Source organism: Sarcophilus harrisii, chromosome 3 (assembly GCF_902635505.1).
Source record: "Sarcophilus harrisii chromosome 3, mSarHar1.11, whole genome shotgun sequence".
Lineage (NCBI taxonomy): Eukaryota > Metazoa > Chordata > Mammalia > Dasyuromorphia > Dasyuridae > Sarcophilus > Sarcophilus harrisii.
This window is the reverse complement of record NC_045428.1, coordinates 285,361,504-285,386,230: the sequence shown is the minus strand read 5'-3', so window position 1 is coordinate 285,386,230 and position 24,727 is coordinate 285,361,504. Positions and strand designations below refer to the sequence as shown.

The 24,727-nt window shown below is 34.0% G+C and overlaps 1 long non-coding RNA gene across 1 annotated transcript in view; it reads left to right on the top strand.

The window, feature by feature from the left end:
• LOC116422064 overlaps nucleotides 1-6,245 on the top strand; it is a 32,367-nt gene extending 26,122 nt beyond the window's left edge. The window contains exon 3 of the long non-coding RNA XR_004232651.1: nucleotides 6,046-6,245. This is a non-coding gene — a long non-coding RNA (uncharacterized LOC116422064). The remainder of the gene's footprint in view (nucleotides 1-6,045) is intronic.
• The last annotated feature ends 18,482 nt before the right edge of the window (nucleotides 6,246-24,727 follow it).

Genomic DNA, 24,727 nt, shown 5'->3' with positions numbered 1-24,727 from the left:
GCCAAGATGGGCTTTATAAGTATTACTATACTCTTATTCCCATTTTTAGGCTTAGAGTATTGCTTGAGAGTTGTAAAAGGGTACATCACTCAGAGAAATAGTTTATGTTAAAAGCAGGACAAATGCATGTCTTTCCCCACCTGAGGTTGGTCCTCTATTCATTCTCCCATGATCCTTTTTCATCCTTATTTTATAATTGAAGAAATTAAGATTCAGATATGAAGCTACCAGCCAATCATCCCACATCTAGTTCCATAGTGAATACTCAAATGCTGCTTTCTCAGCCCAAAATTCCAGTGTTCTTTCTATTACAACATAATATTTTTTTTAAAAGAATGCTCTTTGAACATTGGGAGTCAAATGACATGATTCTGAATTCTGGCTGAGCTATTTGAAAATGTGTGACCTTGAACAAGTCTTCTAACCTTTTTCTGTCCTCCATTTTCTTATCTAGAACTCTGGGAGTTGAACTATATGCTAAGTCATGTGTTAAAATATTATCCCAAGAGAAGTTGTTTATTACTATTATTGATAGGAAAGAAAAAAAAAAGATGCTCAGAAAGCCCTCAGAGGCTAAACAATCATAAAAAATTTTAATTTAAAAAGTAATTTGAAAGCAAGCACCATTTCACAATATTTAAATTAAATACCAGAGCCTTTTCATATATTGAAAGGGACAGGATAAATCTCTTTAAAATGTCATGGATGACAGCTTTGTAAAAATATGTGAACCCATCTTCCTAACAAAATGTTAAATGTTGGTGTCTTTAAAGAAAGTAAATAAAATTCATTTGAAGTTAATAGGAAATTTTAGGTGATGTCCTTTAAAAAAAAATGGGTTACTACTCTGAGGTCAAAAGCCTTAAAGGGAAATTGTGCTAAAATATCTCCAAAAAGATGAATTAATGAAAACCCAAAGAAGAACAGATATGAGTCTGGGGAAAGGCAGAATTGGTGATTTATCTCTAATAGCAAGAATGTTTTTGGTTTATCAACTATTTGCCAGGCCTTAAGGATTGAGAGAATGAGCTGAAAGAGATCTTAAAGGCTATCTATAGCCAACCCTATCATTTTAACAGGTAATAAAACTGATGAAGACAGGACTTGTACAAGGACAGAGGGATGGCAAGTGTCAGAGCCAATCTTGGCTCCCTTGACACTTATCCTGGACTCTTTATACTGTCCAATTTCTACCTCTTTGTTTTCCTGTTTTTCAGGAGGACCTCTTTAGAAGCAGAAATGATTGTTTGATGTCATAGCTGAGAATAATGAGTATAATCATTTTTGTAACCTGAAGTCAAGGTTGAAACATGAAAGACTTTTAAATATAATTTTGAAATAGATCAGCTATAGTTTGATTTTTGATTTCTTTAATTTCTATTTTCTGCTTGCATTGAGCACTTTTGATAAAGAACTGTGGAATTGGTTCAAAACATTTGTATATTTTCTTGTCTTTTACTTTAAGAACCTTGTTTATGCTTTGTAAACAAATAAATCAAAACTTAATAAGTTTTGTAATAAGATCTATTTTATACCTTCTATTTGATTCAACTTTATATCCCTGGTTGCTTTTATATATTATAGAAAGAGATGGAGTTTTGAATGGGTTTCCACTGTTGTTTCTTGTGACTTTAAGAATATAGAATTGATTTTTCCTTTTTCATTTTGCCTCAAATTTCTTTCCTCTTATTTCCTTTCATTTCTCAATCATTGAATAAACATACCTGATTCAACTAAATGGAAATTTCAGTCTGTCTTAGTTACAAAGCTAGTGGGAACATCCCAACATTCTTAGGTGACTAGAAAGTGAAGACTATGGCCTGAAGAGTACTCAGCTTTTTAGCATCATACTATCTCCTAGGTTCTTAATATACTGTAGTTAATTAAGTCATCAACTAGACATATCCTGTTTATTGCTCCTTCGGATTAAAATAAATTAGAGTAGAAAGGAAACATAACTTAATTGGCCTTGGAGAAGTTGTTAAACTGTTACTACAACAGTTCTTTCAGAATTTAGTAATCATAATTATGCAAATCTTAATTAGGTAATTATTGTTGTGCAGTTTTTCTTGACTTGAGGGAAAAAAAGTTCATTGGCACAATCAGTCACATCACGCTGTGTCAGAAACTTTAAATCAGTAAATTTCTTTGAACAAGTTGTTGAGTAGTCTATGATTCACTGGAGTGCTGTTCCCTGAGGAGCTGAAGGAGGAAATGCATGACAATAGGGTGTCTAGTCTGGGTTTATTATTTCTGCTTTTCTATATTTACTCAAAGTGAACCTTGTCTTTGCCAAAAGTAGGAGTTCTGAGGAGACAAGTACACATGAGCAACCCTTCATTAAAGTATACAATATATAAATGGAAGTCAAGGAATATTAGTGATCCTAGATTATAGTTTTAAATAATTTCACGTTCTATGCTAGTGGAACATAAATTGTGTTCTTTTTATTTCTACAAACAAAACAGAAATCAAATGGGAAAAGAGATGCTAAATGATATTGGGCTTGAGACAGAGTCTTCCTGAGGGTCTCAATTATGAACTTGAATGTTGTTGAACCATTTCAATCATATCTGACTCATCATTATCCCATTTTGGGGTTTTCTTGGCAGAGATGCTGGAGTGGTTTGCCATTTCCTTCTCCAGATTATTTTATAGATAAGGAACAAAAGAAAACAGGATAAATTGACTTAGCCAGTGTCACACAGATAGTAAATATCTTAACTAATGGATATTAACTCCATTGAACTAATGCAAATTAGTTTTCCTGATTCCAAAACTAAAGCTCTGTCTACTGTGCCACTCAGCTGCTCATGAACAGTAGGAATCATGTCAATAAATCAAGAAAGTGATTCTGGTCCCTGTCACAGTTCAGAAACCTCATCAGTAGGTTTCCAATTGATTATATTGCCTTACATCTCTCCCCCTCTGTAATATAGGCTCCTTATAGTTGCCAAGTAGATATTCCTGAAGCATACTGCTCAAGAAGTGCAGTGGCTTCCCATCATGTACACAATGAAATTCTAATTTCTCTATTTGGTGTTTAAAGCCTTTTACCATTTGCCTCACAGGCGCCTTTCCAAGATAATTGTACATTATTCCCCTTTGTGATTAGATATAATCATTACTTGCTGTGCTCTGTACATGATCTTCAACTTTTATCTCTATAGCATTATATAAGCTCATGTGTAGGATGCATTTTGCTCTCACCTCCACACCTTAGGAGGTACTAGTTTCCTTCAAGACTCAACTCAATTTATACTTCCCACAATGCACTTAATCTGATTCTCCTAAATTGCAAGGGCTACCTTCTACCACCTACTAGGCCCCCCTTCTTATTTATTTTGAATATATTTTGTAATTCCTTATTTATTAATATATAAGGATTGTTTCAATTTTGTTGTTACATATCTAGAACAGATCACAGTTCCTTTTACATAATATGTGATGCAAAGAAACAGTAAATAATTTATCAATTCAGCAATAAATGCTTGTCAAATGTTTCATGTATGATTTCTTTAGTATGGGTCCTAATGCACTAAAGCAGATAAGAATCTTTTATACCTTTTATTGTTGCAAAGATTAGAGCTTGTACTTATTCAGTTGTTTTCACTTGTGTCTGACTCTTCATGATCTCAATGGGGTTTTCTTGGCAAATATACTGGGGTAGTTTTCCATTTTCTTCTCTAGCTCATTTAGAGATGATAAAACTGAGGCAAACCGGGTTAAATGACTTTCTTAGGTCATGGCTAAGTGTCTGAAGCATGATTTAAATTCTGGAAGATGAGTTTTCTTACTCTAGGTCTGATACTACATCCATTTCACCATCTAGTTGGATCGGTTCTCAAAGAATGTGAAGCTCAATCTTTTTTCTTTTCTTTTCTTTTCTTTTTAGTAGGAGGTTGGCTTTCAAATTAGCCTAGCCAAGGAAAAAAATCACTAGAATCAAGTGAATCGTCATTGTTATCTTTGGAATTATCATCACAAATCACCTACAGATGTTTATTGGACACCCTAATACTTTATTAACACTTTAAATGTCCCTTTTACCACTCTGATTAGTCTTTCTTCAACTATGATAACTGTTAAGCAAATTAGAAATTATTTTCCTGGCCCAGACAATGTGGTTGATCTCTGGGATAACTTTTCCAGTTCTGGGACCCTAAAATCATAACTTTTTTGCCTAAGAACTGTAGCTGTGAGGTTTATTAACTCTAACTTCCATAGTCACTTTGCTTGTGTAAGAGTCTGAGCCAATTATAACCATTTAATTAATTTTAGATATTCCTTTCTGTCTTTTGTCTTTATTTCTTTAAGAGGACAGAAGGCTAGGGAAGGTTTCTAATGAAGAATTAATGTCACAAAAGAATATGAGTTAATAAAGCTTTATTATTACTCACAAAGATGTGAGAATAGATGGCAATGGACTGTGGTGTTAGTGTGTCACTCCCATTGCCCTCAGACAACTTAAGGGCTGTGTTGTGTAATTGGATGTGTACTGCAATTGAAGACCAAAGCAACTTGAAGTTCAAACTTCATGCAGAATTTTTAGTCAGAGAGCTGATGTGATACTTAATGGGAGAAAGCACTGTTACTAAAAAAAAAAAACAACAAAAAACACAACAAAAACAACAAAAAACAAGGCAGTAGAGCAATGTAGACCATTGGGATGAGGATAGTCTTGACTTGCCTAATACAGAATGAGGAATGAGGGTCAGGGAGTCAGATTATGCATTTAATTCTGTGTCACAATAAACAAATGACTGGTAGTGGATGTGGTAGGAGAGTAGGGAAAGCCCTCTGGGTTGGTTTAGCCTTAACATATGTAAATCCTACCCATGGGGGCAACCAAGTTGAATCGCTTTTCATTGGATCATACTTTATCTACAGTATTGGCACCTAGATTTTCCTTATATATTTTTCTTTTCGTCTTTGAAATTTCTCTTGTCTCATTTTTGGTTGGCAAACTCTCAGTGCTACTTTTTCTTCCTTTGTTCCTGACATTTGGAGAATCCTTTTCTTCTGATTCTTATGTCTTTCATGAATAATTCTGGAGTGTGAGGCGGTAGTATTGGCACCTTGTTTTTATGTGATAAATGAAATAAAATTGAAGAAAAACATGTCACATCTCAAGACATCAAAAATTTCAAGTTCAGCCTTTCTCCAACTTATGGGGATCCCATAATTTCCAGTTCTTTGTCACCATGAAAAAACCCCTATTCACACTCAACCCTATAATTACTATTTGTGAATTTCCCTCCATCTTATTTTTACTCACCATTTTTTAGCCTCTCTTTTTATCCCTTCTCTGTTGCTTCATCTTTTCTTCCCATTTTTCCACTTTCCTTTCACTCACTTTTAGCGGGGTATGTGGATTGAAATTGGGGGAGGCAATGAAGGGGTTAATATGATGGGAGAGATTCGTGTCATTTAATGTTTGTAGCTGATTTGTAATGATAGTAACAAAAAGAATGATGGTGATTTACATGAGTCTGGCATGCTTGGAACATTGGAAGTGCATTGTTTGGCATAGTGTTTGACACAGTAGACTTTTAATAAATGCTAGTTTACTGATAAATAGTAAATCATATTGTATATACTAGACATTTCATTAAACAGGAATTACTCCATATTTATGAAATAGCCTTCTATAATGGGATGTTTCTGCTACATATTGCTCCATCAAACCATTAGTACTTTTTTTTGAAATTTGAGAATATTAAATTTGTGTGTGTTCATATTTATACAATCTATATTCTCTCTTTAGAAAATGGAATTTCAGTATACAGAGTTCATTTTCATCATTCACTTGTACATTGAGGATAGAGTATGATTGTTTTTATTGAGAAATTAATGAAAAATTAATTGAAAATCTGTCTGTTGCTTGGAGACAGCATGCCTGGCTGAGAGTAACTCAGTAAAGTTTGGACCAAGCAATGTAGCTGGAGGATATAGATTTATTTTTCCTCTTTAATGTGAATTTAGTTCTGGTAGAATGTTAGAATGACTGCCCAGAGACTGAAAATTGCCTGTTTTCCCCTGCAGGAATGGCACAGTATGGAGAGAACATGCATTCCCTAAATACTCTTAACAATTTACCTCCACTCCAAAACAGAAGGCAAAGGTGGTGACATATTTGAGATTATGTTGCCTATTTGCATTCAGCTAAGGTTATCATCAAGGAGTTCAGTTTGATCTGGTTTGAGCAGTGATTTCCAAAGGTCCACTGTGTAATTTCTCATCTATGAAGGTAAGGTATGCTACAGGAATGTTTTAATGCATAATGAGCATTTTTTAATGTATAATGGTACCTTTCTTTATATAACTAATTTCATTCATGTTGAACATTTGAAATTTACTGAATAACAAGTAGTTAAATGCTATAATATGAGATCAAAATGATGACTAAGGTTAGGCTTCTTTTGAATAATATGTCTAGTTGTTATAGGTGTTGTTGGAGACAGATGACATAATTTTCTGTTCTAATGACTGCAGATCGCATCTTTACAAAATCACTCCAAGCACATATTTGAATCTAGCTTTGATAGTTCAAAGTAGCATATTTTTCCAGCTTATTTTACCTAAGTTTTAATAGTTCAACAGTTTTAGCTGCTATTAGTATGGCTAGTGACAAACAAGTCTAGGAGACAATTTTGTTCTTTTATTCCACTTAAGCAATTCTTCTTTTGATGCTTTTTGCTTTTTATTATCTCTATCACCATTCTAGTTTAGATTTTTATCTCTTACCCAAATCATTCTTGGAATAGTAGTTAGTTTTAGACTTTGAATTTTCAGTTTGAATCTTGCCTTAAATACTTACTAGTCATGTGATTCTGGACAAATCGTTTCATTTCTCTTAGCCTCAATTTCCTCATGTGCAAAATGGGGATAATAATAGCAACTTCCTCATAGGGTTATTGTGAGGATCAAAATTACTTTTAAGGCATATTATGACCTTTTAAGCCCCATATAAATGCTAACTATTGTTATTATTATTGTCACTAGAATCCATCCTTTATACTAATGCCATATTTTTTTTGTCTATATTGGTGATTTCATTGATAACTCTCTTGAGGGAATTCTTCCAACAATGTTGATATCTCTACATGGGAACATCTGAGAGATAGTTGCTTGGGGCTCTGAAAAATTAAGTGAGTTGGCCAGCTTATACACAATCTGCATGTGTCAAGAGGCAGGATTGGAATCCTATCTTTGGGACTCTGAAAATAGCTCTCTACCAATTATGCCATTCTGTCATTTTCTAAGCGTTGGTGCTCATCATACTACTTCCACACTCAAAAACTTCTAGTAGTTCTCCACTACCCACTGTCATATTCTATATCCTGACATTTGAAAGTCTTCTATGATCTGGTCTGAGTTTATCTTTCTAGATTTGTCTCATATTATCCCTGTTTATACTTTAATACAGTTATTATATGTTACCTCTGTGCCTCAGCTCTGTGTCACAACCTGTTCAAATGCTCCATATTCCATAAAGGTTTCTTTCAATTTCATCTCCCCCGTTTCCTCTCTTTCCACATTGCAAGTCCCTTAAGCAGTCCATTCTTTTATTATGCTTATTTTCATATGCATTTTACCCTCTCTGCTAAAATATAAGATTCTTGAGAATACAAACTTTGTTTAATCCATATTTGTAATTCCATAACATAGAACAATGTTTTTCATGCTGTTGATGCCTAAATTTATGCCTGAATATTGAAGGGATGATTTTTATTTTGCAAAATAGCAACACATCATTCCCCGATAATTGTCTCCAAATCTGTAAGGTATCAGACAATTATCTGAACATTTTTTTATTTGTCTTCTTTCTTTTATTCTTCCATGGTTCTGAATAACCCAATCCTCTCAGCTGACATCTCTCCCTATAGTATCTCTCTACTGCAGTCTTTTATGCCATCTGTCACTATTTCATTCACTCACCCAAATCCTACTACCAAAGGAAAGGATATACAAAGAAACCTTCATTGCTCTATGATAGAAAGGAAACCAAAAATTCCATTCAGAAATGCTGTAAAATATCAGCTAGTTACCCACTGTTCCCATTTCTCTTATTGGTAATGGACTTGAGGCCTCAGGATTTTCTTTGACTTTTCTCCTTTTCCTTGGATCTTGGCAAGCCCTTTTCATTTGTGCTTCCTTCAAAATGATGCAAATTCATTTTTTCCCCTCTACCACAATGTCTTTCTCCAAGTCTCCATTATCTCACACAGAATCAGAAGATTTGAATATTAGAAGGTATCTTGGAGATCATTTAGTCTAAATCCTGTAGGAGAAGAATTTTCAATACAAGTTATACTTTCATGGGAGAATATTAAAACAGGACAATGACTAATTACTAAACCCATAGATTTTCCCTATTCCAATCCATTATGTACATTGCTACTAAATTGCTTATATACTTTAAAAGTCTATATTTCTTTGGTATAAAGTTCTTCTCTCCACTTATACAGACTGAAAACACTGTGACTTAGTAAAGTATTTCTGAGAACAACTGTGACTGAAATATCCATTACCATGTAGACTAATCTGTAGTTTAGGTTGCAAGAACTATTTTTAATCCTTGGGACTGTATGCACACAATACAGTATCAAGCCCAATACTGGAATCTTTTCAATACAGGGTGACTAGTTAAATAGCTATTCTAGAATGGTCTTTGAGAGCTCAGGATTAGTTATGCCATAATGGAACATTGGAGTAAAATTGTAATGGATATCTAGTCTATTGGATGAATCTTCTTAACACTATATTTTTCTTTTATTATTCTTTTGTCTTACTTTTGAGAATATTCAAGCTGAAAAGATGATCATTTAATTTTTGTTCCTTAATCTACTGATGTGGAAACCAAGTTTCAAAGGTACTAACTGATTTGCTCAGCATCACATAGTGAAAATAGCAGAACTGGGTTTCAAAGCCAGGTCTCCTGACCCTTAAGTTCAGAACTCTATTATGCCATACTTAACTAAGGAAAATTTCTTTACAAATCTTAGAAGATGAAATCAAAACAAATATATACAAAGTAGTGAAATTTTAAATTGCTTGGGAGGAATGGCCCTAACATATGGAGAATGAGAAAAAACTTCACAAAGGAGATGATGATTTTACTCTATCTGAAAGAAGATAAAACTTCTAAGATGAAGGATAGGAGGGAATGCATTGCAATTCTGAGGAGGAGAGGTAGTCTATCATGAGTGAGGAATAGAGAGAAGGCCAATTTTGTTAGATAACAGAATACAGGAGGAGTTAATGTCCAATGAAGCTAAAAAGATATGTTGGGTCTAGGTTATAAAGAACGCCCCACCACCCCTTAATAGTATCCCTCTTCTCAATTACATGTCAAGACAATTTTTAGCATTCATTTTTACAAGGTTTTGAGTTCCACATTTTTCTTCCTCTCTCCCTTCCCTCTCCTCTTCCAAAAATGGTAGGCAATTTGATATAGCTTCTACATATAAACTGTATGTTATACTTTTTTTTTACTTCAACTGAAGCATTATAGTCTGCTCCAGTCTTGTACCTTTACTTTGTATGTGTCTCTCTGCTTCAAGTGTTTCTTGTAAACAACAAATTGTAGGATTCTGCTCTTTTTTCATTCACTTTGCTATCTTCTTCCATTTTATGAGAGTTCATTTCAATCACTTTCACTTTTCTGATTATTACCTGTATATTTCCCTCCATCCTATTCTTCCTCCTATTTGTCTTCTCTCTCTCTCTCTCTCTTCTTTCACTTTATCCCATATCACCAGTATTTTGCTTCTGTCTACCACCTCCCCTGATCTGTCCTCCCTTCTGTCAATCCCTCCCACCCTCCATTCTTTATTTAATATCCTCCTCTCCTATTTCCCTGTAAAATTTTTATTTCCAACTGATTGTGTATATGATTTCTTCTATCTGCTAATGTTGTTAAGAGTAAGGTTCAAGTGATGCTCATCTCCAACCCTTCAATTTTCTCCTATGTAATCCATCTTTTGTGCCTCTTCATTTGAAATAATATCCCATTTTCTCTCTCTCCTTTCCTTTTGTACTCAGTATACTCCTGTTTCTCATCTCTTAATTTTTTGTTATTCCCTTAAATTCATATTATACTTATACCCTCTGTCTATGTATATTCCCTCTAGCTGTAGTATGTGATACAATTTTTACTTAAAACAAATATCATCTTCCCCTGAAGAGATGTAAATAGTTTAGCTCTATTGAATCCCTTATGCTTTCTGTTCCCCTTTTATCTGTTTATATTTCTCTTAGTTCTTGACTTTGGAGATCAAATTTTTGGTTTCATTTTGGTCTTCTCCTTGTGAAGGAATAAAATTCTCTATTTCATTCGATAATCATTTTTCTCTCAGTGGGTTATGTTTAATTTCATAGGGTTTACTTGTTTTTAGTCCTAGCTTCTTTGTTTTCCAGAATATTATGCTCTATGACCTCTGAGCTTTAAATTTTGTAGATGCCAAGTCCTGTTTAAAACTGATTGTGAGGCCCTAATATTTAATTTTCCCCCTAGTCACTTATAGAGCTTTTTCATTGGCCTGAGAGTTCTTAAATTTGGCTACAGAGTTTCTTGGGAGTTTTTATTTTGGGGACTCTTCCTAAGGAAATTAATGGATTCTTTCAATGCCATATCTTCCAGTCACTAGGGCAGTTTTCCTTCATACTTTCTTGAAAGTTGCTATCCAGGTTCTCCTTTTTATTATGTTTTTTAGGTAGTCCAGTGATTCTGCTATTGTCTCTCCTGGATCTATTTTCCATGTCAATTGTTTTTCCTATGAAATATTTTATATTTTCTTCCATTTTCTTCATTGTTTTGATTTTGTTTGATTCTTAATGTCTCATAAAGTCATTAGCTTATATTTGCTCAGTTATAACTTTTAATGTGTTGTTTTCCTGAATTAGCTTTTATACTTTCTTTTCCATTTGGCCAATTGTACTTTTTTATGAGTTGTTTTCTTTCAGTGGATTTTTTAATCTCTTTTTCCATTTGGGCAATTATACTTGTTAAGCAGTTGTTTTCATTTTCCAAACTATTAGTTTTTCCCCATAATTTCTCTTTTATAGTTCTTGGTTCTTTTTGCAATTTTTCTTTGAACTCTCATATGATTTTTGAGCTCTTCCATGAGTTTTTTCTGGGCTTGAGAGCACTTCACATTTTTTCTTTGGGGTTTTGACACCACTCTTCTTATTTGAATTTGTTACCTAGATCTTCCCTTTTACCATAATAACTCTCTATGATCACATTCATTTTTGTTCATTTTTTGTCTAAATTTTCTTTGGGAATTTTTGCTTTTTTAAAAAAATTGAATTCTGCTCCTGGAATGAAAAGAATCTTGTCTTAGGCTTCTAGGCCAGGGACTGCATGCGCTAGCTATTTATCAAGTGCTACACTGATGTTGCCCGGAAGTTCACAGGGTACCATCTTGTACTGCTGGTATGCTGAGGGAGTGAGGTGAAGGTTGAGTGGTAATTCTTGAGAGCGGAGGGGTCTGGTGACTTTCTTGGTCCTGAGCCAGGAGTCCTTGTGCTGGTGTCTGTGATGAGCTGAGGTCGGTGGAGTGTTTCTGCATTTCCCAGGGGCTCCACTAAAGCAAATGGAGTTCTGGCTGCTGGAGATTGCCTCTTTGCTCTTGACTATGCTGAGGCACATGGGTTTTCTGGTGTTGGTATTTGCCTTCTTCACTTCACTAGGGCTCAGGATATCCCCTGGTTTGCTGGTAGCCTGCTGGACTACTTCCTATCCTGGGCTGTGCTCCTGCTTCACCTGAGTGAGATAGATCCTTTTTGGTGATCTTCCAAGTTCTTCAACTACAAGACTATTTCCCCATTATTTTCCCCATTATTTTGCTGGTCACACTGTTCTAGGACTTGTTTCGGCATTCTATTCTCAGAGGTTAATATGGGAGAATTGTAGTTATCCACTTTTCAACTTACCTCTTGGAAGTACTTTCCTATCTAATAATTATAAGGATTTTAAAATACAAACAAGAGAGTTTATATTTTTTCCTCAAGGCAATAAAAATTACTTAAGTTGATTAAGAAAATCAGAGTTTTTTGAAAGCAGATACAATATCTTCTAGTTTTTTGGTATCAATTATAGTACAGTTTTTTTTTTAGTCCAGAATATACTGCTTGAGAAATGCCTGTGGATGGTAGTCAAAAATGGGATAATGGACAGAGTGTTAGATTTAGATGGAGGAAATTTAAGTATGAATCTTGGCCTGATAGTTACTACTGGTATGACCCTTGACAAGTCTTTTAAACTCCATTAATCTCAGTTTCCCTTTCTGTAAGATGGGGGGAATACTTGCACTATCTACCCCATTGCCTTTTTGTAAAGAAAAATTTGCCTCCCGACTCCCGACTCTAACCCTAAATGATTTCCATATAGTATTTTCCCATCTATCTTTCTACTCTTCTTTATTATTTTTCCATATATTATTTTATCCAAAATTTCTAGTATCCATGTGAAGTAGTGATAGTAGTGGGATGGGGGAAGCTGTGTGTGTGTTTATATACTATATTATATATATATATATATATATATATATGCACATAATATATATTTGGGGGATGTGGAATATTGTTTATATGAAGGTCTACTCTTTGATAAATATCACTAAGACTCCCAGTGTTAGTACAAAATGGCAACATTTCATATCTTCAACCAAATTTTAATAATAGTTAATAGTTGTTATATGTGAGAGGCAGGTAGAGTATAACTTGTTTTTCAGCTCCTCTAAGGGGCTAAAGATTTTGTAGGCATAGTGTCTTATAAAATTTGAACTGAACCATTATGAAGAATAAGTAGTGAAGAGAAAAACAATAGAACCTCTCTTGCTACCTCTTTGTACCATATTCTCTTCTAATTGTAGCATACACAAAGAAACAGCTAATTATGTATTGCTCAGTGACCCCAACTCACTGCTACTATATCTTTAACGTGAAAATTATGGATCAGCAGGATTACCATTGTAAAGCACCCACACCTAACCAGAATATGTATTAATTGTGATTACCAGGTATTTATGACTAATAGCCCCAAGCTGAATTATGTATCTTCTCAAGTTCTTCATACCTGGATATAGCAGAATCTTATAATCAAAGTTTCTGTGAAAAAAATGTGATCTTGCTATAGAATTTTTGATAATATCAATTATATCATATTTCTCCTGGAGGACATAATTTCTCATCTACTTCATTATCTCAGATAAAGGCCCCAAGCCTCGGTTGTTTTTTTAATGTGATTTAAAGACATTTTTTAAAAAAGAGCCTACTATGTTCAAGGTACTGTGATTAGGATCTCATTCTTCAAGTTGAATTCAAAGGGCCCAGAGATTGCAAGCTGCTTCTCAATGATAATAACACAATACCTTCTTACTGATTCTAGGGAAAAATGCTTCCTAATGGTTGTTGCTGTTATTATAAAAGCTACCATGGGATTTCTTGCATGGATTACCACTTCATTGTCCTTCCCTTTCATTAACATAAATTATCTTATTTTTACAAAAATATATTTGCTCTTCCTCCAACCTCTCCAGTGAGAAAAAAAAAAAAGAGAAAAGCCTTTTGCAAATGTGCAAAATCAAGCAAAATACAATATCAAAAACATTGCAAGGACAGATATTGAATAATAAGCCTCGTCAGCACAATAATCAATCACAATTCCAAAGCACTGAAGATCAAGCATGTTAGTCACATCTTGATAGAGAAGAGATAGATTCAGGATACAAAATAAGACATATGTCTTTGCACATGGTGAATGTGAGAATGTGTCTTCCTTCCCTCTCATTTTCATGGGTAAATATTTTGGGAGAATTACCAAGAAGACATCTTTGTTTGAAGATAGTGGTTTATTTTTTCTTTTTTTCAAATTTGTTAATAGAATTGACCACCAGGGCAAACAGTTTCTTTAGTAGGTTACCATGTCTGGAAAATTCTTAGATTGTGTAGTCAAGGTAACCAGATGGAAAATGAGAATTATTATGGATACTCTTTCTGGGGAAGAGGTAAAAACTGGATCAGGGAAGGCAAAGGATATCAGCTGACTATTTGTTTTAGTTTGGGAAGCTTCATGAAGGTGTCTTGAAGAGAAAAATGGATTTTTTTCTTTTACTGCTCATACACTTCTGGATACACTTCTGGATCCATCAAAATGGCTGTTCCTTCAGTCCCAGTCTTCAAAATTCTCTTTATTTTCTTCTGCAGGGATCTAAATTCACTTTCTTGACTTCAAACGTTAACTCTCTGTAAATAGTTCCCTAATCTATTTCTTCATTTCTTTTCTCTCTTCTGAACTTTAGATCCCTAGCTAGCACCAAGGCAATTTTACTTTGATGTCAAACTGGCATCTCTAAATCGTAAAAAAATCTGGTTAGCTCCAAAACTTTTTTATATAAATTTTTCTTAAGAAGTTGATTAATAATTTGTTCAATTTCTTTTTCTAAAAGAGGATTATTTAAGTAATTTATTTCCTCTGTTGTTAATTTGGGAAATTATTTTTTAGGCATTCCTCCATTTCACTTAAATTATCAGATCTATTCAGCAAATATAGTTGGGCAAAATAAGTCCTAATTATTGCTTTAATTTTCTCTTCATTGGCAGAAATTTTTTCCCTTTCATTTTTAATAATAAGTTTGATTTTTCTTTCCTTTTTCTAATCAAATTAAATAAAAATTTCTCTATTTTTTTCATAAAACCAACTTTTAGATTTTATTGTTATATAGTTTTCTTTCTTTCAGTTTTATTAATCTCCCATTTTACTTTCACAAATTAAAATTTTATATTTAATTGGGGTTTTTCATTGTTTTTTCCTAGCTGTTTTAGTTGCAATGCTCAATTCATTGATCTTTTCTTTCCCTATTTTATGCAAGTAAACATCTAACGATATAAAACTTCCCCTATGAACTATTTTGGGTTGCATGCCATAAATTTTGGTATGTTGTCTCATTGTCATTCTCTTGGATGAAATTATTGATTGTATCTATGATTTGTTATATTAACCACTCATTCTTTTGGATTAAATTATTTAGTTTTTGATTAATTTTTGGCTTATTTTTCAATGGCCTCTTATTATATGTAATTTTTATTGCCTCATGCTCTGAAAAAGTGCATTTACTATTTCTGCCTTTCTTCTGCATTTGCTTTTCAGGTTTTATGCCCTAATACATGATTGATTTTAGTATAGATTGCACATACTGCTGAGAAAAAAGAATATTCCTATCCATCTCCATTCAATTTTCTTCAAAGGTCTATCATATCTAATTTTTAAAAATTGTATTTACCTTCTCATTTTGTTTCTTATTTATTTTGTGGTTCAATTTGCCTAGTTCTGAGAGAGCAAGATAGAGATCCCCCATTTGTATATTTTTTCCTTTGCAACTCTTCTTGTAGCTCTCTTACCTTCTCCTCTAGGTGTATATATGTTTAATATTGATATTATTTCATTATCTAGGTACTCTTTAGCAAGATGCAGTTTCCTTCCTTATCTCTTTTAATTAGATCTATTTTTGCTTTTGTTTGATCTGAGATCAGGATTGTTACCCCTCCTTTGTTTTTTTTTTTTCCACTTCACCTGAAGCATAATAAAGTCTTTTCTAGCCTTTTACTTTTACTCTGTATGTATGCCTCTGCTTTAATATGTTTCTTGTAAACAACATATTGTAGGATTTTGGCAGATCCAGTCTGCTATCTGCTTCTGTTTTATGGGAGAGTTTATACCATTCACATTCAGAGTTAATATGACTAATTCTGTATTTCCGGTCATCTTATTTACCCCAAGTTATGTTTTTGCTTTTCTTTTCCTCATTTTCCTCATCCCCAGTATTTTGCTTCTGACCACCACCTCCCTCAAACAGCCCTCTCCCCTTATAGTCCCTCCCCTTTATACCCAATTCATTGATCTCCTCTTTTACTTTTTATTCATGTATTTAGACTATAGAGATATAAAATTTCCTCTGAGAACTGAGTTGGCTGCATCCCATAGGTTTTACTATGTTATCTAAGTATTGCTATTCTCCTGGGTGTAATTATGGATTATTTCTGTGATTTGTTGTTTGATCCACTCATTTTTTACATTTAGATTATTTAATTTCAAATTGATTTGTAATATTTTATTTTAATGTATATAATTTTATTGCATTGTGCTCTGAAGAGGAAGCATCTATTCTTTCTGCCTTTCTGCATTTGATTGTAAGGTTGTTATTCCCTAATAACTGATCAATTTTTGTGTAGGTGGCATGTACTGCCAAGAAAAAAAGTGCATTCCTTTCTATCTCTATTCAATTTTCTCCAGAGGTCTATCATATCTAGGTTTTCTAGGATTCTATTAACTTCTCTAGTTCCTGTCTTGTTTATTTTGTGGTTAGATTTGTCTGATTCTGAGAGAAGCTTGAAGTTCCCACTACATAGGTTTGCTATCTTTTTCTTTCTCTTAACTGGCTTAAAATCTTCTCTAGGAATTTGGCTGCTCTTATCATCTGGTGCACATACATTTAGTATTGTTACTTCATTGGTAAGGCACTCTTTATAAAGATGTACTTTCCTTCTTTATCTCTTTTAAAAAGATATATTTTTACTTTTGCTTTATCTGAGATCAGAATTGCTACCCCTGCTTTGTTTACTTTAGCTGAAGCATAGTAAATTCTGTTACAGCCTTTTTTCTTTATTCTATATGTGTCTCTCTGTGTCAAATATGTTCTTCTAAACAACATATTGTATGATTCTGTTTTTAAATGCACTCTGCTGTTTGCTTCTGTTTTATGGAAGAGTTCATCCCATTTACCTTCACATTTATGATTACCAGTTCTGTATTTCCCTCCACTTCATTTTCTCCCTTGTATATACTTTTGTTCTCTCTTTTCACCCTGTCCTTATTAGTATTTTTTTTTTACCGATCTCAGCCACCAACCCTATCTTCTAACCTCCTAACATCTCTTAGTAGTGTTTTTTAACTTACTCTACCCATTACCTTATCTTTTATCATCTTCCTCCCTTTTCTTAACTTTTTTTGCTGGTGTTTCTGCCCTCTCTTCTATCCAGATCTTCCCCTTTTCTTTTGTTTTTCTTCTCCTACTTCTTCACCGAGTTAAGTAAATTTCTTTACCCAATTGAATTATTAAATTATTCACTCTTTGAGCCCAGGATTGGTTAAATATCAGGAAAATTATAACCGTAATCAATAACAAAACCAACAGAAATCATATGATAATTTCAATAGATGCAGAAAAAGCTTTTGAAAAATGCAGTACCCATTTCTATTAAAAAACACTAGAGAACATAGGGACAAACAGAGCTTTATCTTAACAGAGCAGTATCTATTTAAAAACAATAGCAAGTATTATTTTTAATGGAGTAAAGGTGGATGCATTTCCAATAAGATCAGGGGTGAAACAAGCATGCACCTTATTACCACTATTATTCAACATTGTACTAGAAATATTGTCTTTAGTAATAAGAAAAGAAAAAGAAATTAAATGAATTAGAATAGGTTATGACAAAATAATATTATCACTCTTTGAAGATGATATGATGATTTACTTAGAGAATCCTAGAAAATCATCCAAAAGCTTGTTTAAAACAATTCACAGCTTTAGCACAGATGAAAGATGTAAAATAAACCCGCACAAATTTTTAACATTTCTATACATTACTGACAAAGTCCATTAGCAAGAGAGATAAAGAGAAATTCTATTTAAAACAAACTATAGATAAAATAATATATTTGTGTCTCTTACCTGCCAAGACAAACCCAAGAAATGGATAGAATTACAAAATACTTCTCAAACAAAGAGTTAGATCTAACCAACTAGAAAATATCAGTTGTTCATGGATAGGCTAAACTAATATAATAAATATGATAATTCTTGCCTAAACGATCTAATTGTTCAGTGCCATACCAATGAAACTACCAAAAAGCCACTTTATAGAACTAAAAAAAATAATAACTAAATTCATCTAGAAGAAGAAAAGGTCAATAATATCAAGGGAAGTAATAAAAAAAATTAGAAAGGATGGTGGCTTAGCAGTAGTAAATCTAAAATTATATTATAAGGCAGCAGTCAGCAAAACCATTTGGCACTGGCTAAGAAATGGAGAGGTAAATCAGTGGAATAGATTAGATACACACAACACAAAAATTAAAGTCTACAGGAAACTAACTCCCCAAGCTCACTTTCTGGAATAAGAACTCCCTATTTGACAAAAATTTCTGGGAAAACTAGAAAATAATATGTCAGAAACTCAGGATAGACCTACATTTTACACCCCATACTAAAATAAGCTCAAAACAGGTACATGATTTTGGCATAAAGGATGATACTATAAACAAATTAGGAAAGCAAGGAATAATTTATCTATCAGATCTTGGAAGAAAGGAGGAGGTTACAACCAAAGAAGAACCAGAGAATATTATGAAAGGCAAAATGAACAACTTTGATTACATTAAAATGAAAAGTTTTTGCCCAAACAAAACCAACAGAACCCAGTTTAAGAGGGAAGTATTAAACTGGAAAAAATCTTTACAGCCCATGTTTCTGATAAAGGTTTCATTTCCAAAATATATAAAGAACTGTGCCAAATTTATAAGAATATGAGTCATTTACCAGTTGATAAATGATCATAGATACAAACAATTTTCAGATGACAAAATTAAAGCCATCTATAGTCATATGAAAAAATTCTCTAAATCATTATTGATCAGAGAAATGCAAATTAAAACAATTTTGAAGTACCATGTCACACCTCTAGATTTGCTAAGATGAGAGGAAAATAATGATAAATATTGAATGGATGTGGAAAAACTGTACATATTATTAATGCATTGTAGGTGGAGTTGTGAAATGATCCAACCACTCTGGAGAGCAATCTGGAACATTGTCCAAAAGGCTATAAAACTGTGTATACCCTTTGATTCAGCAGTGTTACTACTAGGTTGGTATCCCAAGTAAATAATAAAGGAGGGAAAAGGACCCATATGTGCTAAAATGTTTGTAGCAGCTCTTTTTGTGGTAATAAAGAATTTGAAAATGAGTAGATCCCCATCAGTTGGGGAATGGTTGAATAAGCTATGGTATATGAAGGTAATGGAATATTATTGTTCTATAAAAGTGATGAACAAGCTGATTTTAGACAGGCCTGGAGTGATCTGTATGAATTGATCTTTGCAAAATAAGCAGAACCAGGAATATATTGTACACAGTAATAGCAAGAATATGAGATAATCAAATAGGAAAGACTGTCCTCCTCAGTGGTTCAGTGATCCAAAGGAATTCCAATAGACTTCGGGTAGAAAATACTTTCTGCATCTAGATAAAGAACTATGGAGATGTAAATCAACATATGCTACATTCACTTTTTTTTCCAGTTTTTTTTTTCTTTTCTCTCCCATTTATTTTCCTTTTTGTTCTGATTTTTCTCTCCCAACATGACTCATAAAGCAATGCCTATTACAATTAATTAATTAATTAAAAAATAAATCTTTGTGTTAAATGATGGTTGTTAAAATAATAACAAATAAAAGAAAAAAAGTCCTTCTCCTTCAGTCTTTGGACAATTTCACTGGATATGGTTTCTATATGATTTATCTTTGGCTCTCCTTTCTTCATCTGCATGATATCATTCGTTACTATGGCAAAATATTTTTTTCCTGTAGAGAAATGAGTCCTAGACTCTTTCAGGAAATTCAGGGGAGACCTGGCTTCAAATTTCATCCTTCATGCTTATTAATTATGCAATAGTGGGAAAATCACTTAATCTAAGTCTCTTTTATTTTTCTCTGTAAACTATGGAAAACAATACCTGTAGTATTTATCTCCCTGAGTTGTTATGAAAAAATGAGAATCCACTGAATGGAAAATGCTTTGAAAAACCTTTAGGCCCAACATAAATATCTATTATTATTATTCTGAATTTTATGTCTCTTTACTTTTCCCCATTCTTTTCCCTTGCTTGATAGATAGTTCCACGTTGGTGTCCTATTAGTAACTGAAAACCAACCCATATAACACTGAAATTACTTAGCCTTTTTCTTCTCCAAATTCTTCACAATGTAAAATCCCTCTTCAAACTTCTATATTTTTTATAAAGCATCATCATTCTTCCAGTCACCTATGCTAATAACCTTGAATTTTCCCTTGCTTTTTACCTATTCAGATTTCTTAGAGTACTTTTTATTCTTTTCTGCTCCTTTTCCAGTTCTGTTTTCTATCACACTTATTTTCGGTACACCTTATTTCATTTTTCCAATAGATTATGAACTCTTTCAATGTAAATATTGTGTTGATTAGCAGAGACAGGAATGCACTGTGAACAATAACAACAAGAATGTGTGAAGAACAACTATGAAAGAGTTGGTTCTTCTCACTGGTTTAGGGATCTAAGCCATTTCCAATAAATTCTGAATAGAAAATGCCATCTGCATCCAGAAAATAGATATTTAATGTAAATTAAAACATGCTATGTTCACTTGTTTTTTTTTTTTTTTTTTCTCCTGTGGTTGTTTTTCCCTTTTGTTTTGATTTTTCTCTCCAAAATGATTCATAAAGAAAGGTACATTAAAAATAAAATAAAAAATTACCCTAAAAACATCATGTTGATTTCCACTACTGTATACTGTGCACCTAGTCAAATGCATTGCAAATAATTGAGGCTTAAGAAATCTTTGTTAAGCTAATAACTTTGAAAGAGAGAGAGAGAGCTATCTTGTATTTGAGTCAGACTGTAATTCTGTGACTATCTACTAGTTATGTAATATTTTGCAAGCCATTTTACTTCTCTAGGTCTCAACAGTTTTGAGAATCACATAATTTTATTAGATCAGTAGTTATCATAGTATGGTACCATGGAACAATGGTGTTCCCAAGATCCTTTTAGAAGTATATAGGTCCAAAAATATTTTCAAAATGATACTGAAATATTAATTCCTAATACAGTAAATAACCAGTAGATATCGTCCACAAAAAAACAAAAAGTTTTGCGGATAGATTTGAATAATTTAATCATAGAAAGGGGGACTGAGACCTAAAAGTTTGAGGATTTTTTGAATTGTTGATCTCTACATTCTCTCAGCTTTTAATCCTATGACCTATTGGAATAATAAAGGAGAAGAGCAGCTAGTGGGGCTGTGAATTGGAACCAGGTGTTGATGAATAGTTGGTTCTACTCTATAAATCTCTGCCTTTGCCTACAGGAGGATTTAGAGTTAATGATGGAAAAGGGAGGAAAATTGAAGGGTTCAGAGATGTATTGGTGTGCAAGAGTAGTTTAAAGGGAAGAGTGAAAAAGGGGGAAAATAGAAAATGGATGGAGGTTGTGTTTGGAGACATGTTCTATTTTTCTCCATGCTGTTGAGTGGGAGGCTTGATTACCCTCCACAGTGCCTTTACTTGATGTGGAGGAAAGAAACTTGTGAATCTAAAACTAGAGAAGCAGAGCTATGGGCTTTTCAAATCACAATGTCACAGATCATAATAGCTTGCATAAAACAAATATTCAGAGCTTTGTTGAGAGAAGCTTATTTTTGCAATATAGTGGATACTAAAAATCTCGAAGTAACAAATAACTCCCAAGAAGGGCTGAGATTAAATTAGAGTTCAAGACCTGAAATAATAGGTTTTCACCTAGAAGATCTACAGAATGACTAAGTTACTTTTTAAATTACATACCTTTACCTCTTTGAGCTGGAGAATAAGGAATTAACCATATCTCCTCATTCCACTTGATTGCAAATAGTATTATGGGTAGGAAGCAAGAAAAGATTTCAAGGAAGCTAGGTGAATAACATGTGCTAGTAGCAAATGAATATTCAGAAAAAAAATTAAAGCACTTCTATGATGCAACCAATAGAATTCTACGAAAATGTCCAAAACTATGGTTTCTTAAGGGATAATTCTCAGAAGATAAGAATGCAATACTATTAGATATTATTATTTTGCTTTTAAGCTAGTGTGGATGTGCCAATGACAATTGGAGTCTCCCTGCAGCCAAATAGCTCCCATGTGCTACATAATGCTGGTGATGATTAAAATCCTAAGGAAGGTTTGAGCTATATATGGAACAATAGCAGTCTCAATCCGATTTATCAGTCTTCAGGGAAGCCAAAGATAATCAAAGCTCCCATTTCAGCCACTTTGGCACCAAGCTGTTTTTTGAGATGACAATTGATGTGATTCATACACTTTTCACTTTTTACACCTGCTGCCTGTTAATGGCAAGATTTTGACATTTAATATTTTTCATTCATATCTTTGGGGCGTTATCATTTAAAGGTATAGACACAGTGATATTTACTTACTGGTGTTATTTCATAATACCTGGACAGTTACAGCAGTTGAAAAAATAATCAGCTGATCAGGGACTAAAAGAAACATACAATTGGGAGAGTAGGAGAAAGACCACTTCCTTCTGTAAAAGAAAGCTGTGATAAAATAAATCATACTGATAATCTTTCTTCAAGCATCTCAGGGACTTTCAGGTAGAAGATGGATTAGACTTTTATTTCACCCTAAAGGGCAGAAGAGAAACAGTATCAAAGAGGCAAGTTAAGGTTTATCATCAGAAAAAACAAACAAACTTCCTGATAATTATTGCTATCCAAAACTGCAATGGGCTGTTTCCAGATGTGGCAGGTTTTGCCTCATTGGAGATCTATCATCAAATGACTGGTTGTCCGGTATGTTGTGGATGAAATTCATTTTTCGAAAATGAAACACAAAATTCAGGTGTTGTTTGGATTAGATGACAGATGAGGTTCCTTCCAATAATAAAATTCTGTGATTCTGTGGTAGCTAGATTTCCATGGATAAGGCAGAAAATGTACTGAGTTTGGTACTGTTGGTGAAGATGAATTCAATCTTTTAGTGAGCCTTGAGTAGATTGTTATGGAGCAGTGGTCCTCAAAGTATAGTCCAAAGAATTGTTGGGGTCTCTGAAACCCTTTCAGAGGGTCTACAAATTCAAAATTATTTTTATTTCTAATATAGTAAATAGCTATAAATATAACCTATGTGAACAAAAACTCTTTGAACAGATCCTCGATAGTTTTTTTTAAAAACATGAAGATACTGAGAACAAAGGTTTGAGAACCACTGTTCTAGAGTTCTCTTCTCTTTTCTATGTCCCACTTATGTATTTTCTCATGCTTGGAGAAGTGAGAAAACTTTCTATTTTCTTCCTAAATCTCTCCTTATTTACATGACCAATGGAAAGACAACTATATGAAAAATCTGAGATGAAGAAAAATGTAATTTTCTCAGAGATTATTTTTATCTTCCTTATTTACAGTTTGAAAAGAAATTTGTTTCTTTTTGGACAACTTTTTTCCAACTCTTTGGACAACTGAAGGTCAAAGAGAGCAGAAACTTGATATGAATATGCTAGCTGATAGAATTTGAAATAATAGAGGATTACAAAGGATTACCATGGAATTATGTCCCAATGTAAAGGACAGAATAACTGTCTTAAATATCCTCAATGAAAGTCATAGCTTCTCCACAGAAACAAATTCATAAGTATAGAATGGTATCTCTGATTGTTTATGTTAACATGTAAAATGGGAATTTTTTAAATACAAAGAATTTTTGGTCTTTTTTTGCCCTTCAATATATAATAAAGTGAATATTTATGGAAGTTCCAAGAAGTCATGCTTAAACTTCAAACAAGTCAGAGTACATCTCAGGCAACAACTTTGTGTTTTAAATTAAGCAACAAAGTATAATCACCCTTCTCTTACCTACTTCTGCTTCCCCAAGTCCCTTCTATATGGAGAAAATAATCTCAGGATCAGGAGACTGAGGTTTATGCTTCTAAAACAGCAACTCGGGGGCAGCCAAGATGGCGAAGTCACACGCGACTTTCTAAGCTCTTCTCTTACCCTCTTTATCAATATTATATCGAGCCTCAAAAATAGTCTTGACTGCTACAATCCGTAAAGATAAGAAGTAGAACAACTCACCGGCCGAAGAAAATCTGCAGTCTCACCAAAAAAGGTTGGTTCCGGGGCCAGGGGGGAGATCAGCGCAGACGGGGAGAGAAATTAGGTTCCGAGGAGAGTCTCAAACCGAGGGGGAAGGCACAGATCTCAGCACAAGCGCGCAGCCCCAACCCGCAGTACGGGGCTTCTCCTTGGGGCAGTTGTGATCCTGCACGGCAGGAGGACGCAGCCCGGGTTAGCCTCCAGTCTGCTCAGTGGGGAGCTCAGCTTGGGGCCATAGAGCTTTTCCAGGGCCGATTTGCATCAGGCAGAGACGCTAGGCAGAGTTTGTGGCGGTCTGCATTCTGCGGTCAGCTGCTAATACTCACAGTCCCACAAGAGGCTCCGGCCTGGGGCTGTGACACTTTCACCACTTAGTCTCTAGCCAAGGGCAATCAATAATCCACTCAGCCCTACTAAGCAGTTTAATAGCTCGGCCAGTGCTGAATCCACTTCCTGTTGGGGGAAGGGAAAACTCTCACCCAGAGCACTCCCATACCTCGAGCCAGAAATCGGTTTACATCTTTCCCTGCTCTGCAGAGGAAGCTGGTAACCCCTTGCCTAGGAGACCTCACCTAAAGGCTTTCAAACATGAATAAAAGATGAAAAGAATAATCGACAGCTTCTATGCAGAAAAGAGCAGGTCAGCAAACCTGAAGAGACCTCAAACAGCAAAATGCATCAGACTGTCCTCCTTTACATAATGCTCTCATAGAGAGACCATTAAAAGTCTCAAAAGAGAGTTAGAAGATA